Raw genomic sequence first — 14,084 nt, 5'->3', positions numbered from 1 at the left:
CTCATTTTTAGCTAACCCTGGTGGATTGAGATAAACAACAACCTTTTAGTATGGAAAATTCCTTTATTTTATCCACCTCTCTCCTCCTTGCCTCACTTAAATTAAAAAAGAAAGACAGGAAAGCTAAATCAGTCACTTAAACAGATGCTAACTCACCCCCTCCCCTGCATTCCCCATCCTCCACTAACCCCCCCCCCAGTTCCTATCATTTGGGCCTTTCCTTTATTATTGTGATCAGACCACTAGAAGGATTCCAGACATCATTTCATCTGATCAGGATCATTTATAAATAGCAGCTCTGCTCTGCTTCAGCTTATGATACTGAGATGAGTGAATTACAGCAAATTGCTATTAAGGAAGAGAGAGAATGAATTTTAAAGAAGCACAAGGCAGATTTCTCCTTTAGTGTCTTTTCATGCAAATCACTACTCTATGGGTACCAGGGGCAAGCACTGTGGCTTCAATTGCCAGGTCCCAAGTCCCTTGAGGAGAACAACTAAAGAGAACAGCATTGTGTGATCTGCATTTTTCTTTGTCTTCTGAGGCCCAAAGCAAGCAGGTTTTTGGACTCTCTGAGACTGATCTATGCTGTAGAACCAAAGGAAGCTACTCTCACAGGGTAGAAATCTTGTTCTTGAGGGAAACTGTCCTTTAACAAAGTGCTACAGATTCAACTGGGAAACCGTGGAGGAGTAGAAGGGAAGAAGTGAACGTGGAAACCAGTAGGGGAGAGGGGAGAACTCAGTACTCTTCCTAACAGTTTTCCCACATTTAATCAGCTCTAACCTTTTTTTGCAATGAGTAAATGTTGTAGTGAGTTCTACCTGGGTTAATGCTTTCCTTCTATTATTCATTTGGTAAAATTGATGAGGTCTAGAGGTTAGGGGTCCTGGAACCCTAAGATCACAACATATGGGTCCCATGCGAAAGAATTCGACCCAAGCCTTCTTTCAGCCAAAGACAAGGTTTACTGAAGATTCGCCATATTAGCTAGACTCTTAAGGAATCTGAGCATCTATGGGCTATTGGCTAGAGTATAAGAACCTGACCAGTGGCTAGATTTTAGGAATCTGAACATCTTAATGGAGACAAGATCAACTTTATTTACAGAAAGCCTGTGGGAGGGATCTAGGAGTGGCCAAGTAGTTTGGGGTGATAGGAGGAGGGGCCTAAGGAGATCTGGATGGGAGTGGCCAGTAAACTAGGGTGAACAGAACTCCTGGGACCTGGACAATGGAGCCTAGCTAGGATTAAGTGTGGAGATGGCCAGGGCCATTGGGAGGTAAAACAGTGGAGGGGAGTGGGTGTAGCCACAATGAAAGGCCAGTTGATGGGAACACCAGAGATTTGGCCATGTGGGAAAAGTCCAGGGTTTTTCCTTTCTGGGGCCCAGATCCCAACCCCATCAAAATGACTCGAACACTTTAATATCTGACTTGTCATCCTGGATTTGCTTTTGGTCTGCTCTGTCCCTAAGGTGGAATGATGCATCTTTCTGAGCCCTTGCCTCTGTTGCGGGCTGAAAGGTTGAGAGGTTGTGACCCCTCAAAGAGTACAGGACTGCTCGTCTGGAAGGAATTCACAGACTCAAGCATTCTTTAATTCAAGGTGGCAAAGATTTATTGTTATGCTTTTCAGCGGGCAAGGATTCTTAAAGGATCCTGCAACTTTAGAGAGGTGCAGGTAAAGTTTATATAGGATAAAATGCAATAAAACATGTGCCAAATATGCTAACTAGGGGATTCAGGGTGGGATGAGGGAGTGGTTAAGGAGTGGTCAGTTCTCAATTGAAACTCAAGATAAGAAAAGTCCCATTATTCAAGAGAATATCTGGTCCCAGACATCCTGGGCCCAGTGATAACAAAAGGAAGAATACTGATCAGCTCTATCTGGTCCTGGAATTTGCTGACACAGGAAGGGGTGTCTTTAGTTCACTCAGACAGAAAAAGATTAATTTAGGTTTTTTGGCCCTTATTGGGGCTCGATTGATCTTAAATGATTATCAAGGGACAGTGTTTCTGAGGCTAGGGAGAAATTGCGGCCCACGTACAAGCACCCAAACATAAGCACCCAAGCATAAGCACCGAAACACCCCAACACCTCCACCTTTCAGGGTTCCCTTGGCCCTACTCCCATTCCACATGCATCCCATGCCCCATCCAATAAGGATTCTCCTCCCTTGTGAGAGTAATTACGATGATCTGGCATGGTGCGTCAAGCGTCAGGCTAAGGAAAAACTGGAAATGGGTAGAAAATGGTCACAGTATTTTTCTTCTGAAAACACAACAGAAAGAACTCCCAGACTTCAGAAAGGGGTTATAAGTGATGCCTTTCTAAACTTGCTTTGGCGCTGTGCTGGTACTGACAGCAGGTCAATATTATAATTAAACTTTATGGCACACTTTGTGAGCACTTTGGATAATGTTTTATAGCTTATACTTATGAACGGTATGGACCCTGGGAAACCCCTGCCACCCTGAACTTTCCTTGAACTTTCCCATGTGGCCAAGTTTCTGGCATTCACCTGAAGCACAGACCCATCCCAACTGACCTTTCATTGTGGCCTCCGCCCAATCTCCCAATTCTCTGTTACCTCTAACCTAGCCCAGCCCTTCATTGTGTGTTGCCTCCAAATAACCCCTGCCCTCCCGGCCACTTCCCACCCTTCTAGACTCCTTCTCACAGTCTCCCCAGCCTAATGGCTACTCCCATCCAGATCTTCCCTTAGATCTTTTTCTTTTAAAAGAGTGACTCTGCTCCATCAAAGGACAGACTCTTAGAATCACACCCACCCTGACTGACGTTCTAATAAACCTTGTCTTTGACTGAAAGAAGGTTTGGGTCGAATTCATTAGAGGCAGGACCTATATAGCTTGCCCTTGAATTTCGGGGTCCCAGTGATGAGGTCTAGAGGTTTAGGGGTGCTGGGACCCCCAAGATCATGACACAAAGGTCCTTCCTGAAAGAATTCCACTCAAGCCTTTTTATTAGCCAAAGACAAGGTCTATTAAGGATATGCCATATTGGCCAGACTCTTAAGGAATCTGAACATTTGTGAGTTACTAGATAGGTTTTTAAGGAATCTGAGCCACAGAAAGACTGTGGGAGGGATCTAGGAAGGATCTTAATGGGAGTGACTGATGGGGTCTAGACCGGATCAAGGGTGGGAAGTAGCCAGGGGCCATAGGGAGGTAAGACAATGGAAGGCTAGGCTAAGTTAAGGGTAACAGAATTGGGAGGTTTTGTGTAGATGATAAAGGCCAGTGGATGGGACTATAACCTCAGGAGAACACCAGAGACCTTGATCAAATGGCAGAATTCAAGGAGATTCCCTTACACAAATGGGATCCAAATTCTTTTTGGGGTATGGGGAAAAGGTCTTGGCTTGGGCCCATACCCCATCACCAGCACCCCTAAACCTCAACACTTACTAACCGTATGACCATGGACAAACTTTAACTTCTCTCAACCTGTTTCCTCATCTGTAAAATAAGGATAATAACAGCATCTACATCACAGGGTTGTTGTGAAGAAAATACACATAAAGTACTTTGTAAACCTTAAAGTATAATATAAATGTTAGCTATAATTATTATTCATCATAATTTAAAAATAATCAACTAATTCAGAAAAATTCAATTGAATAGGAGGGAAGACTCTAGGACACAGGCTCTATGGGAGGAAACCCCAGAACACTGACCCTTAGGTGGGTACTGCTGGATATTGGGGGTAGAGAAGGAGGTGCAGAACAGATTCTTTGATTCCTCTCCAGGACTGCACTTTGACTTTCAGGTCTTTCTCTACCAAGTCCAGGCCCAGGTATTCCCCTTTGTTCCTTTTCTCTTTTTAGCTTTCTTTTATTTATTGTCTTCCCTGTTAGAATATAAATTCCTTGAGGGCAGGGACCATCTTAATTTTTCTGCTTGTATTTTTGTATTCCCAAGGCCTAACCAAGTGCTTGGCACACGGTATGCACTAAATAAATGCTAGCTGACTTGTTAACTAGCCTCCTTGGAAGATTATTCTGGAGTATTTTGGTGCTACTGCTGGGAGGCTGCAGCTCAAAGGGAAGGCAAGACTAGGCCAGGAAAGAGCCTACTTGGGCTGCAACTGCTGTGGAAAATGGGGGAGGGGGAAGGAAGAGCACCCAGTTTAACTAATTACTCTTGCTAATTAAAGAGGCCATGTAGTACAGTAGAAAAGGTGTTGAATTTTAGAGTCAGGGGACCTAGGTTCAAATCCTGGCTCTGCTATTTAAAACATGAATAACCTTGGACAAGTTCCTTAACCTCTCTAGACCCCCATTTCCTTGTTAATCAGGGGATTGGACTTGATAACACATGAGATTCTTTCCAACTCTATGATCCTATTCTAACATTGAAGAGTAACTGCCAGGCCACCACGGGTTGGGGTCCTAGGCCACTTCCTGTTCCATTCCCAGGCACATGGTTTTAGACTAGGGTTTGGCACCCTGGTCTAGACACTCTTCAGTTTACTAAATCTCTACCCTGGCATTTTACATATAGCTTGTGTTATGGGCTCACTTCTAGGGTTTCCCCTCAAAAGGGGGAATAAAAGGGTACTCAGAGTATAATAATGATGGGGTTGGGATCTGGGCCCCAGAAAGGAAAAACCCTGGACTTTCCCTCATGGCCAAATCTCTGGTGTTTGCCTGAGGCTATAATCCCATCAACTGGCTTTTCATTGTGATTACCCCAATCTCCCCTCCATTGTTTTACCTCCCTATGGCTCCCAGCCATTTCCCACCCTTATTCCTAGCTAGGCTCCATTCTCCCTTGACCACGAGGTCCAGGTCCCAGGAGTTCTCTTCACCCCAGTTTACTGGCCACTCCTAGATCCTTCCCACAGGTTTTTCTGTATATAAAGTCCATTTTGTCTCCATTAAGATGTTTAGATCCTTCAAATCTAGCCAATAGCTTACCAATGTTCAGACTCCTTAAGTCTGCCTAATTCAATGGATGTTCTAATAAACCTTGTCTTTGGCTGAAAAAAGGCTTGGATCGAATTCTTTTAGACAGGACCTGCATATGGTGATTTTGGGGTCCCTGGACCTCTGAACCCCTAAACTGGATCAATATGAATAAGGTGGAAAGGTAATTTATTACTATACATAACAAAAATACTCCAAAAAAGTTTCATTTTATTGTAAATAAATCCTTTGAGGAATTTCAAATGTAACTTTTAAGAGAATTTTAAACCAATTGTAAAAATTTATATTTATGTAACCCTTCACCTTTTTTTTTTAACCTCTTTGTCTACAGCTACCAATTTTTTCAGTAATGGAAATGTTTTGAGGTCATGGTTGTTTTTTCTTTTCCTATTTAAGGCTTGGTTGTAGTTTTTGTTGTGTGTGCAGGATGTGCATTAATTACTGCCTGTGATCTCAAGGCGTGTGTTAAAATACTCTTATCTATAGCTTCTTGAGCAACATTAGAACCAGTGCTGGAAATTGAGAGGGGCTCTCCAGAATGTTGGGCCCAAACCGAAGTGGGTCATCTAGATACTTGTTAGTGACGTGGGCTTTCTTCATCAAATTTATGAAAAATCAGGTTTGTTTTTTCTTAAGGAAGTGGGGCTGGGGGCTCCCCTACCTGGGTGGGCACTTTTCACTTAAAGCTCAATTTTTGCAGCTTACCAAATAATGTCTGGAGTGTTTAGGCAAGTAACCTGAAGACACCTCTGGAAATGGTTCCAATATTGTATTTTATTTTGTTTTGGTTAGTTAACTGCTTGAATACCTAAATAAACCATTCTCCAGAACAAAAATACGAAACATAAAAGATTCACAAAATGCATTAGGCATTGAGGTGGCACAGTGGATAATGTGCTAGGCCTGGAGTCAGGACGACCTGAGCAAATCCAGCCTCAGGCACTTACTAGCTGTGTGACCTTGGGCAAATCACTTATCCTCTGCCTCAGTTTCCTCAACTATAACGTGGGGATAATAATAGTACTTTTTCCCCATGTTATTGTGAGGATCAAATGAGATAGTATTTACAAAGTACTTAGTACAGTGTTTGGAACATAATAGGTGTTATATATTATTAACAGAATGACTTAAACAGGATTCAGTAACTTTTATAACTTATAATTACTCTTAGACGTATATGCAACTTATAACTACTGTTAAATCTGCTGAGAGGCTGGTACTCAAACCTTTTTAGAACATAAAGGAGATTGCAAGACTGTTAATTAAGCATTTTACATTTAACCTCAATTCTGCACTCTCCAAACAAGTTCCAGTAATAAGTTTGTTGCTAACATGGTCAGGCTTGGACCAACACTCTGGTTATTTAAGGCCATCCTCTCTAATTCGGAAGCTTCCCTTGACACCAGTCAACCCTAACCTGGTGGGACCAAGGCCTCTGGACTTCGCAATCACTCTGTCATGGATATATCTAGACTATATCTAGATAACTATTGTCCTAGAGGAGACAGCTACTCAGGAAAGGGAATACAAAGTAGAAAAAAACAGTCAAAGGTCCCAGGTGCCAGGTCTCCTGGTTGAACCCATGATCCAAGTAGGGATGGCACCAGCTGTACTGGTGAGTGGAGTTGAGGAGAAGAGTACCATCCTTTCCTCAGCTTGTGAAGACAGGGAGCCTAAAGAGAGCACACACTACCTACCACACTGGAGGGTCAAAGCAAGAGGCAGACTCTGTCTCCTCTTTTCATATCTGGACCCTTGGCATAGGTTGGGGAAAACACTAAGGGATCATTCAGGAGTCTCACATCATACCAAAATGCCAAGTCGTCCCAGAGCTGGGCTATCACATGGCCAGAAGCAGGTCCCAAAGTTCCCCTGTGGTCACCTGGAACTAGGAATAGCTGTTCTTCTAGGACAATTCAAATACACTATGATCCAAGGTACTAAATTCAGTATTCTCTATGCTACCAAAAGGAATGAAAATGCTGGTAAAGGGTAGCAATTATGAAAATTAAACAAATTTTAGAAATAATTATTTTATAGATTTTTTACCTTTTAAATTTTAGTGCTTTAGGCCAAGCCTTGAGTGTTCCACCCTAGTTGCAGCTTTGCACCAGGTGTTTCAGAAACATAAAATGAGAGGGTATAAGTATTCACCTATCCCATTCCAAATTTACAAAATGCCAGGAATTAAAATTCCGTTCCATAGACCCAGGCCTATGAGGCTACTCAACAGCTATCCTGCCATTCTGGCATCAGAGGTGTCATCTTTCTTACTTAAGAATGTTTCCCATAAATCCTTCTCAGAGGAACTACCTAGCACACTGGAGCTATTATAACTATTATTATTGCATTTTTAATAACATAGTCACCTCGGCCTAAGAAAAGATGAAATAAGATCTCAGCTGTACTAGTGAGAAGAGCTGAGTTGCTGGACCACTAAACTATCACTGGAAGAATGCAGAGGAAGAGAAAACTTGCTATTTTAGATGTCTCCATCATTCTTCTGGTGGGGACTCGCACCAGAGACTCTAGGAGCTTTCCACAGATTTTAGCACCGGGAAAAGCCTGCAATAAATCAACTCTGTCTTTACCAGTTGGTGTTGCTATGGCAATAGGAATGCACTGTGGGCTTTAAAAGATGTAATTTTCTGTGATTCACTGTATATTTTTAGTGATTTTTCTTCCTGTATTATCTCTCTATGGCAATTGTCTATTAATGCTGGTCTGAGCCAACACTAGAATAAATGGTCAGTTTTCAGAAATGATGAAAACCCTGGGGATCAATCAGTAAGTAGAAGACTGGTTGAAGTCAATGGATTTATGGGTACTCTGAGAGAATGATCAGATTATTAGAAGACGAAAATTCATTAATTTGTGTCAGGATAAATCTCAAAAAGATAAGTCTAGGAAATTGAGTCCTGGTTACTTGAATGGTGAAACTTACTTGGTGTGTGTTGGCTCTGACATTCACCGGCGAGGCATGTAGGCAGTTATGTAGATTGCTGTGAGGACCAACTCATAACACCTCAGGAAACAAAATGTCCTTTGCTAATGGAAAAGAGAAAAACCTCGGCCTGGCAAGATTTGAATGGTGTTCTTTGGCCTATGACTAAATTATCTGTAACCAAGGCCCAATTGTTGGTGAAAAAGCTGCAGAGTAACCATCATGAAACCAAACTTAAGAGACCAAACATTGCTCAATATACTCCTCTCACAAGCCTCAGTATGTGGGCATCTCGCCACTTTTGTTCCTATACAATAAGATGGATATTTTAGGAAATGAAGCATAAGACAACCATCCTACAATACTTTATGTATTCAGTGATTTGTAATTCTCTCCTTCTAAAACTGAACATTCTAAGTCTGAAATCATAATGAATAGACTTGAGTTGATCTCTGGCTCTTTTCTAGGATAGGCACATCAAGCCAGCTCGGTTAATAAGCTGGTCTTCTCACTTAAAGAAGGACTGATAATCTCAAATCACGTTCAAGTGGGTCAGGTCTGAGCTGAAGATTATCTAAGTACATCAACTTCATTACTACCTATTCTTCCCTGTTTCTACCACCTACCTATCCCCAATTTCAGTTGTTTGTTTCACCCAAGAAATTTGCTACTTCCTCTTTAAGACCTGTGTTTATAACTCTTCATTAAGCAAATTAACAGTGTAAACAAGAATTCCAGGAAAACGTTTAACCAACAAATAGTTTCTAGACACTTTAGTAGGAATCATTAGCAAACAATTAGTATAATGATTACAAATTAGTATCATATAGTCATAAAATTGGACTGGATTTCTGCTTGTCATTTACTAACTTGTATAACAACAACAACAATAAAAATAGCAGCTGCCTTCAATTACTCATGGACTTGATATGAATAAAACTATCATTCTTCCTAACTTGATAATTTGACTTTTCACTAATTCAGACTAGCTTTCCTTTTTTTTTTTTTAAGCCAGGGAGATGTAACTATCACTGCAGTGGGTTACCAAGGAAGCATTATCTGTCCTGTAGTGCCCTCTGCTGATAACAACTACAACATTACAAATTTCCAATAATGAGAATGATGTAGGAACCTAAGAACACTATCCTATTAAAAAGAAAAGGAAGAATCCTGCCTAACACCAGAGTGCTATCCATGAATTAGATAAGTGGAAGAGGAAGAAGAAGAGATAGGGATGAGTGGTGGCCTCCACAATGTCTCAGAGGAGAGCCACAGGAAAGCCCTGCCCCACCTCCCATTGTCACATCATTACTCTCCCACCAAAGAGGGCATCAACTATTCACAGCTGGTCCTTTTTTTTTTTTTGGAAGAATATAAAATTCTTACTTGACCACAGTATTTACAATAAGTAAACAATATACATATATTTGTATAACACAATGACTACAATGGTTTTCTTGTTTCTTTTTTTTTGCCTGACTCCTGCGGAGCCAAGTGACCCAAACACTCAAAAGGCTGGTCCTACATGTTGAAGGGATGGGTTGGGATAAAGAAGGAATAACATGAATGTCAACAGCATAGAAGACTTTGTAATATGGGTAAGGTTGCTTCCTTGTTTATGCCCATAGTTAGGAAAATACAATACCCACAAATGTCTGTCCTTTGGGCAGAATATTTAAATTCCATCTGATGGGGATGTTACCACATGATTAAGAGAGGACCCTTTGGTTGGCAAAATAAGATGAGATGCCCCTAATTTCTGAAGCAGGAAGTCCAAATTTTTCTCTTTGAAAATCAAGGCCAAAATAGCTCTATTTTAATATTTTAGGTAAATGCTCAAGCAAACTCCAGTAGCATTTACTCATTCATGTTTCTAACCAAGAACTAGGCAACATCAAGGATCAATATGTTGGACACGTTGGGGAATCTGCAAACAAGTATGACCACCCTTTCACAAGGCCTGGCACATGGGGTTCTTGTCCACCCAAATCTGATCAATGAGGCTTTGGGGAGAAAGTTTTTTTTATCCCTTTTGGATAAATGTGTTGTCTCAGGTGTATATTTGGGGTCACCTCTGCATCCACAGGTAAGATGCTCACACTGCCAATGCCTTTTACTACCACTCAAAGGACAGCAATGAGAACGGATCTCAAACTACCAAGAAAATAGTATCTCTGCTTCTAGAATGAATGAATTTTCTTACCCTTCATCCTCTACTGACTGAGGCCAGAAAGGTTTCTGGTTTTTTTCCTTTCTGTACTTCCTTGACACACCAGGCTGACCACTGTGAGTGCCATAAGCTAGCCCATGTTAGCTGTATACATGAGGAAGATGTTCAAACAAGACTGAGACCAAAGATTGACAATCTCCTGCCCAGCCTTCTATCCTTAGCTGGCTCTGACCAAAGGTCCATTTTGCTTTCCCCTTCCTCCCACTCTTCAAGTCTGACCAGTACCACCATTGGCAATGAAAGAAAGGACTTCAGTGAGTTATTCCCACAAAGAGCTGACTACCTACATCTCTCTTCCTCCCTTCCTTCCAAGTCTCCCTTATCTACTGCCCATAGGTCGTCTTCACAGACCTGTCCTGCCAAAGACTTCCACACCACAGCAATGGAACTCCTCTTGGCCTTTTGAGGAGTCCAGGGATCTTCTGATATAAGGAGAATAGAATATCTTGATCCCAATTTTCCCAAAGGTCACCCCGTATTCCTAAGTATGAAGGACACTGATAGCATCTTGCACCCTTGGTATGAATCCTTGACCCTAAAGCATCATAACTTCCAACAGAAAAATAATCTGAGTAGAACAAAGCCTAGTATCCACAGTATTCCCTGAGAGAATCATAAGTTCCATTTTGAGAGTGGCCTCAAATTCCAAGATAACTCAGTGGAAACCACATAAAATTTGGTTATCCCAAGTTATTTGATCCCTCCCTTAATATCCAGGGTATAGGGTCTCTGTGTGTAGCCATGAAAAAACCTGCTAAATTATCTAGTTTCCCACCCGGCTCAGTTTTTCTTCCTGGGCACCAAACTACCTATTCTTCCCTGTTTCTACCACCTACCTATCCCCAATTTCAGTTGTCTGTTTCACCCAAGAAATTTGCTACTTCCTCTTTAAGACCTGTGTTTATAACTCTTGAGGTAGATCCTCCCCTCTCTTTAGCTTTTATATCTTTCCAGAATCCTTTAACGGATGCCAAAATGCTGGTCCTTACAGTTCTACAGTAAGAAAAATGGGGCAGAATTAATGATCTCTCTTCTAAAGGTAGTAAAAATGAGATAGGGAGGAAATGAACTCTGTGGTCCTTCCAGCAAGATGGAGCTGGTAGTAGAACCCAGCCTTCCTGAATCCCAGTCCTCAGTAATTTTTAACTGCACGCCTTTTTGGCAGGGTACCAGGCTCTATAGCTCACCAATAAAATACCTGCTTCCACTTGCCACTTCAAATAAAACAAGTTGTTTGTTATGAAATTTTTGCCTGGATAAACAACCATTAGTGTGGTTACATTTTTAAATGTTCATTTGGGGAATTTTAAATCTGGAATTAAATCTAAGGGAAACACTTTTATGAATAGATAATCTATATTTTTATGTGCTTAGAATAGAAACCACCTGAAGGTCCTTGTGTGGACCACTAACAGGCCACAGACCACACTTTGAAAGCAGCTGTCTTCTTGGACCAGGGCAAATTTTCTTGCTCTAGGTCACTGGGGTAGGTAGAATAGTCTGGTTAAAATTTGGGTCCCCTCTTCCATTTTTATACCCAAGGTTACACTGTTTCTTTTCTTTTTTTCTTTGTGTGTGTGTGTGTGTATTTAGACCTGTGATCTCATTGTGTAGGAAGCTTCCTTTTGGGGGAGAAGGGGGGATTCCCAGCCAATGTAAATTTGTGACTGTTCTGTAACATTGTCTTATACTGATAGATTAGGTGACTCACCTAGGACTTCACAGCCTGTGTCTGTCAGGGGCAGGGCTTGAACCTAGGTTCTCTCTAATCCACTACACCATCATTTTTATTTGCCTTCACAAAACCTCCTTACATTTAGGGAGCTACCTCACTCTTGTGAACCCATACACTTGCCGTAGTCCTGCCAGAGTCATTACTAGTCAATGAGAGGCTTGACTCTCTCTAATTCAAAGCCATGTCTGCCTCTTCTGAGGTAATGACTTCATGGCTTAAATGATAATCAACCATTTCTATTCTCAAATAGATCTCTCTGCTACTTCAGTCATATCTCAGATATTTTTTCTGTCAAATTGAGAGCCTACTCTATCATCAATGGCATAGCAAATTTATCTGCCTAGAGCTGCCTCATGCTCTCTATAGGTACCCTACAGAGTTCCCAAAGAAATTATCTCTCTAGTTCTAGTCTCAGACTCAAAACCTATGATGCTATGAAAAAAGGGTCAATCTGACCACTCTATAGCATAAAAGGTACTACCAACCTACAGGAAACCAGATTTACTATAGCTGCACTATGAGATGGTATACTGAGGAATCTGTAATACTATATCACTATATGAAATTGTTACCTTATAGCCCAAGAAATTTCTTTCCAGGGCCAGCATTTCAGTTTTTCAAAGAACCACCCCTTCTGGTAGCATGGACAGAGCTCTGCTCCTACAAGCAGAGAACTTGGGTTCAAAACCTACCCGACACCTACAAGTCACTTAACCCCCATCTCCCTTGACTTAAAGTTTTCTCATTTAAATAGAGGTAAAAGAAGGCTATCCATTCTAAATCTATGATCCTTTCCCCAATCTCCAGAGCTTCATCATGATCTAAAAAATGGAGGACTTTTTACATTTATGGTCACATTCCCTACAGTTTTTCCTGAACCCAGGGCCAGTGCTCTATCCACTGTGCCACCTAGCTGCCCCTCCCCTACAGTTTTTCTTCCCCAGTTTTCAAGAGTTGATGCAATTTTATTTGAAGACAGGCTTCTTTTCTCCAGCCCTGAAAGAAACAAGTCACTGCAGAGCTGCGAAATAAAAACCGCAGAAACTGGCAGGAAAGACTGTTTTTCCTTTGGCTTTGATTCAAGGACAGAAAGGCCCTGAGCAGCTTCTCTCTCAGACAAGTAGTTTCAATTACACTTGGGGGCAAGTTGAGGAGAACAACCAGCCAATAGCTTATGTTCTGAGCTGAAGAAAGTGAAACTTCCCCAGGACTATTGTTCTCTTTTCCTTTATAGCAGTGACAACCTCATATCTTGCTGTACCACTCAAACAAGTCCCTTTGTCCCATCTGGCTTGGATCCTTCCAGTATCCAGTGATCAAAGACAATGGCCACAAGTTCTATTGGGCCTGCTGTGAGGAAAGGGAGGTTTCACAAATGTATTGTGCCCTCGGCGTAGGCAGATCTTCCAGCCTGAGAGCTTCAAGGATTGTCAAGCACTTACAGTCATAGGAGTCAGTGGAACCCCTCACCAGAGAGATTTCCAAAAATCACCTGAAGACACAGAAACTACATTTTGGAAACAAAGGAGTTCCCCCTGCATAGTGAGCCCCTTGTCCCAGAAACACAAGCTATACATTATGCTACCTAGTCATGAGGCTTCCTGTAAGCTACAGAGTTAGTATTCTGATTCAAATAGGAAACCGTCCTTTCATTTTGGGGGACAACTTTGAGGGAATATACAAGAAAAAAAGGAGGGAGACATATTCAATGGGAACTTGTCTCATAGGCCATCAGCGCCTTCAAGGCAGCTGAACTTTCTCTTTACAGAATTATTGTAAAGTAATATGAGAGAGAACAACAACAAAAATAGTTCCATGAGTCAAGTACCTGAACCAATGTAGCATGCTTCCAAGAATGATTGTCAGAGAAAGAGAATGGGTTGTTCAGATTGGAGTGCAACCTGGTTACAGAGCGGCAAAAAACCATAAGCTCATCCTGTAAAGTTTCTGAGGACAGAATGGCTTGTTTTACAGCATGACTGTACTAGTTATATTTTTTCCATTAGAAGCTAGACAGAAAAACATCTTTTATGCTTGATCAGAAACAACAGAGCACTGAACCCTTTAAGGAATCAGGCAGACACTTTCTTCCCAGATTCACAATTTGATACGCTCTATGATCACAGAATGTTAACTTCACCTTCTTTCCTCTTGTGGTAAATTCTCATTGCCTCCATCAGGACAGGGGTCTGCAGAACACTTGGAAATCATGTAAGCGTAACGC

Source organism: Phascolarctos cinereus, unplaced genomic scaffold (genome assembly GCF_003287225.1).
Source record: "Phascolarctos cinereus isolate Bilbo 61053 unplaced genomic scaffold, phaCin_HiC Scaffold_3;HRSCAF=262, whole genome shotgun sequence".
NCBI classification, from domain to species: Eukaryota; Metazoa; Chordata; class Mammalia; order Diprotodontia; family Phascolarctidae; genus Phascolarctos; species Phascolarctos cinereus.
Note: the sequence above shows the minus strand (reverse complement) of the source record.